At 42.0% G+C, this 5,185-nt stretch overlaps 1 long non-coding RNA gene across 1 annotated transcript; it reads left to right on the top strand.

Moving 5' to 3' along the window:
• The first annotated feature begins 222 nt into the window (after positions 1 to 222).
• LOC135324667 (uncharacterized) lies at positions 223 to 4,883 on the top strand. The gene is made up of 3 exons (XR_010385959.1): positions 223 to 430; positions 1,058 to 1,271; positions 4,407 to 4,883. It is a non-coding gene; the product is annotated as an uncharacterized LOC135324667 (long non-coding RNA).
• The last annotated feature ends 302 nt before the right edge of the window (positions 4,884 to 5,185 follow it).

The raw sequence follows: 5,185 nt of genomic DNA, 5'->3' as shown, positions 1-5,185 counted from the left end.
GAGCTTTGAGGTAGGAATGGCAGCCAAAGCACAAAGCTCCTTCTTTGTCACACCTCAGCTGCTCCTCTGGGACACCTGCACAGAAAAGAGTCTCTGTAGCAAACTTCAAGCTAATAACAACATCCTGGGTCTGCTTAATAGCATCTGCAAGTTCAAAAGTGAACAGTCTGGGATGTGAATCCAATGCTTTTTAAAAAGACTGAGTGGTTTTAAAGATGAGCTAGCAAGGAGCTGAAAAGCCTTTCAGAAAGTTTTTTCAGAAGGTTTTCCTGTGGGAACCAAGATGGAATTTGAGCAATGAGGTCTGTGTGAGAAGAGGAGCACAACGAGCCACACTTAGCATTCATGCCATATCATCCTGCAGTGCAAACAGGAGAACATCTGGAGCCATTAACAGACACTGGGAGCCCAGCGTTTGCATTACTTCATAGTAAGTGAGAGATTACGTTTATGTTTGCAAGAGAAGATGGAAAATTATTACAGGGAGTGGGTGAGGAAAGACACATGGTGAGGAAGGGTACTCTAGGTTGACTGTGGGATAATTTAAAGGAGAACATTCACACAAACCCATCTCGCTGTGCTGTAGAGCTGAACCTAAAGGAGATGTTAACCAGGAAACCAGCTGCTAAGTGAGAAAAAGGGATAGAGGCTGCCTTGGGTACCAGGCATCTTATTAAGACCATCGATCACACTACCTCTCATAATCCTATGGGGACTATCTGCCCTTATTCCCCCAGGTGGCACCTGCCCCCTGAGATCCATCAATGATATGAGTTGTAACCAGTCTTCTCCCTGACTGGCCAACAGTACCAGAACACGCAATGCCCTCCACTCCCTGTCTTGAGATATGTTATTGCTAGCAGAAAGGCGTGTCAAAGAAGGAAACATTTTCGTCAACTATTTTTTTAACTGGTTTGGGTGAAAAGAAGGTCTATATTTACGTAATAATCTGTTGCTAATGGCTTGGGAACCATCTCTTTGTGCAGATGTTTAGCATACCTAATCAAATGGTTTTGCTTCTGTCATCCTTCTTCTGCAACCATTTATTTTTCCCCAGATGCTGTGCCTTTTTCTTTAGTGACACTTCTGACTACTTTGGCACTTTAAGTTAGGCTGGTGATCTGAGGTTCAAGGAGCAATCCCTAGTAATAGAGTTCCTACAGAGCATCCACTCATGCTTCCTGTAGTGCTGCAGACTTCCTACACCCGTGAGCTCTCTGTCTGGAGCATGGATTCTCTGTGTGCCTGGATTTTTTACATGCCTCTGAAATGTGAGTTTTTATTTTTATATATATATATATAAATATATATATATATAATGTGAATTATAGAAAAATTAGAAACTACATGATTTCGCTTCCTCTCACAAAAGATACAATGATGTTCATTCTCACAAAAAATACACTAATGATCATTAATTCTTTGCCTCTTTGCAAACAGAGTCTTAGATAAGGTAACACTACAAATGAAAGAAAACTTTTAAAAACATTTCTGAGACTGATGTCTAGGATCACTTGATCTTGTGTATCAAGGAGCTGAATAAATGTTTTTGCAATCTTCATTAATTGAGGGTATTTATGTTGTTACAATACATTATCTGTGTATGTTTTATATAAGAAATAATGGACTTGATGTTATCAGTAGAAGAGGAGCACAGTGGGCTCCTCGGTCCACGACTGGACCCCGGACTCCTACAAGCCACTACGGATCAGTGTTCTCAGTGCATTACAAGCTTCAGTCTAGTTTCAGTGAAGGCTGAGTTAACACTTCAGAGGGTTCACAGCCACCGAAAGTGTGCATTACTGTCTGGATATGCAGCAGAAAGTAGCAGATGAATGCACTTTCCCTAAGAGTGTTTAGTCTGAGGAATCCATGGAGATACAGGCTGGAACTTATATACCTATTCTTAAAATGTTCTTAAGAAGAAAGATTTCTTAATTCATTTTGGGAAGGTAAGGTAAGGAAGGAATAGATAGTCTGAATTAAATAAAAATACCATGCTAAATAATGTTAAGATGGTGGTCTATGTTAATAGAAAACAGGTGGGAGGAGTTCAGATTGATATTCTAGTGTCAATTTATTTTCCTTCTCAGTTAGTGTCATTACCTCATGTTGTATTTATATAAAGTATTTCATTATGATGGAAGGCGAGGACGTTTAGAATAGAAAAAAATAGCACATAGAAAGGGCTGTTTTCTCTTGAGGAAACATTCAGAATCTTCCTTAGAAAGCTTACCAACTGTGAGCTCAGTTACGTCGGCATAAATCTCCGGTAACACTTTTGAAATCAGTGCAATTATAACGGATTTATAGGGATATAATCTGCCTTTTACAGATTATTTACCTGATAAATGCTAATGACTCCTTGGAGGTGAAAGTGGAGGGAATTTGGGATACTACCCAAGGAATACAGAATGGGACTCTAGTGTATAAATCTTCCTTAACTTTTGGATCGTTGCCAGTGGATAAGTTCTTCCAAGGGAAATGCTAATGAAAACCTTTTCTGAATTTTATGTATTAACTGTAGCAATGAAGCAAAACTCCACACTGTTCTTGAGTTGCACCAGAGACAGATTTGGCCGACTGTAAATACAAAGAAAGCTTTCATTTCCTTCTAATATTTTCCTGTTTCTTCTATCCCTGCTTGACCACAGTAGTGAGGAGGATTTGAGGTGCAAGCATGTACACACAGTTTGCTTTCTGCTCTGCTGCAGTGCAGTTTGGCATTCCTCTCACTCTGTTCAGGGCTTAAGGAGTCTCAAGCCTCTTGCTTACTTGCAATGTTCAAGAATTGTTAACTTTCATTTTATTGTCGTTTCCTGTGGATGCCTAGAAGTCCATTTGCCTCTACTATTAATATGAGACAAGGGAGACTTCTGAGATTTTTACAAAGCTTGCTCTATTTTGCAATTGGTTTTGTGTGCTAGTCTCAGTGCCAGATATTCACGTGTTCATGAATGACAGCCATGCCCAATCTTATTTTAGGTCTAAATCTATACCTATGAATAAACTAAGTGCAGAAGGGAAGAAAGGATAAAAGATGCTCTCTCCATTCTCCACAACCCTTTATAGAAGAAAATTCAAAATTGACTTTCTCCAGATGAGCCCCATAATAGAGAATAAGATTGTATGTTTATCTATTAGTGTAATGAATGCACATTGTATTATTTTTAATTGCTTACCGTATGAAATTGCTAATACCCTAGGAAAAAAATGCATATTAAAGAAGAGGTAGTCAGATAAATACAGAGGAAATAATGACTCCAGAGAAAGGAAATGCAACAGTCTGCTTTATCTCCTGCAGGCTCAAACCGTCAGACCCTTCCAAAAATAAAACAAAAAATACTGAAGCTTATTTTTCAGCATGAAATAAATCTTGCCTAAACATTTTGCAGTTTCATAGTAGTAAAACAAATAGTAACCTCATACCTTAAATGCTTATTTTCCCTCACTTTCACAAGAACAAAACAAGTGAGAGAGAGCATCTAGCTCTATGAAGATGCATTCACCCACGGTTGATTTTACAGGCAACATTTTTTCAGAAGTGACCCCTGATTTTACCGGCTTATTTCTGGTTTCCCAGAAGCGCGTTGCTGCTACCGGGGCGGGGGGGTTGAGAAGGGCAGGTCGTGCTCGCTGGGGCTTCAAACACGCTAAGAAAAGAACTGATTACAGCTATTTCCTTGTCCTGTTTGCGCGACGGCGTCCCGGTCGCGGATCATGACCTGCTGACGGCCTCTGGCATGACCCAGGGCGCCCACCGAATTTCCCGCAGCGGGCGGGAGACCAGCACGCCCCACCGTCGGCGGAGCTGGCCCTAGGCCTGTCCTGGGGTCCCGGGGCCCAGCCGCCGGAGCCGCTCCCCGTCTCCTCCTCCCTTCCGGGGTGCTTGGGACGGGCTTTGCTGGCCCTGCGACTTTCCCCCTGCTGCTGAGAGGAAGTTTGCTCCTGGCTTCTGTTAGTTGAGCAGTCTGAAATGCCAGCTCTGGACATTAAGAAAAACCAAAACCCCAAGACCTCTTTCCGTCCCCAAATGAAGAATTTTTAAAAATGACGCGTGCGGTGATCTGTATACTTGTCATTGGGCTTAACGTTTTCAAGCTCTTTTCCAGAGTGAGGGCTAAAAGTCCATTTTAAACGTGAAAACAGATGTTTGAGTAACGACAGGACTTTAGGAGCAGCAGTGGTAAAAGTCACGAGGTTTGCTAACAAAGAATTAACTGACATCTTCAAAAAGTATCCCTTAGGGAGTGTCTGCTTGGGGCATACCTGCTGGTAGAGTAAAGGTCAGCAAGTTTTTAAACGTCTTTTCTGTCCCAGCAAACACTATGGTGTAGATGCAGCTAAAACTGCCATAAAATATTTTTCTGGTATTTTACAGCTTGCTCGTATTTGTTGTTTTGCAGTCACACTGGTAAAGTGTATATGTTTATACCAGCGCAGACTTTGGCATTGGTCCGTGATCCCGGAGAAGCAGGGAGCCCGGCGCTGTGCTGCTGCCGGCCCCGGGCTGTAGCCAGCAGCACGGAGCAGCGGGAGCCTCCGGGCAGCGCAGCCGCCTCCGCGTGCCCCTGCACGGCGCTTGCGAGGACCCTACCGCTACCGCTCCTGCGCGGCACAGGGTCAGAGTCTCACCCCCCAGGCTTTTATTTTACAGGCAGTGCTATGTTCTGACACTTTTCCATTAGCCTTGAAAGCTTGAAGGCACTGGGATTTAGCTGTGATACGCCTAAATCTGTATTTCAGTAATTGCTTTCAGAAATACCCACTGCAGCGTGGCCTGTTGTCAGATGTTACTGTGTCTCGTATGTCATATTTAGTTAAAATGAATGTGGTGCGCAAGGTAATCTGTCTGGTTGCAGCAACTTCTAGAAAGGCTATGCTGGGGGATTAATAATAATATATTTCAATTATTATTAAAAATAAATAAAATAATAAGCAAATTTATGCTTGCTTCTTCATTTTTCTCTGCCACCAGTGTGGGTTGTTTTCTGAGGGGTTGTGCTGTATTGCTAGCACAAACAAAGTTACTCAACGGTACTGAATTTCTTTAATGTGACAGTTGATTTTTCAGCAACCTCTGGCCATTCTGTTGGGATTTTCATCCCTTAATGATTTTCATGTACCTGTTTCTAATACATTTAGGATTCTCCATCCTAGTTTTTTTAAAAATTTGCATCTACTG

This window comes from Dromaius novaehollandiae, chromosome Z (genome assembly GCF_036370855.1).
Source record: "Dromaius novaehollandiae isolate bDroNov1 chromosome Z, bDroNov1.hap1, whole genome shotgun sequence".
NCBI classification, from domain to species: Eukaryota; Metazoa; Chordata; class Aves; order Casuariiformes; family Dromaiidae; genus Dromaius; species Dromaius novaehollandiae.
Note: the sequence above shows the minus strand (reverse complement) of the source record. Positions and strands in the feature narration are given on the sequence as shown.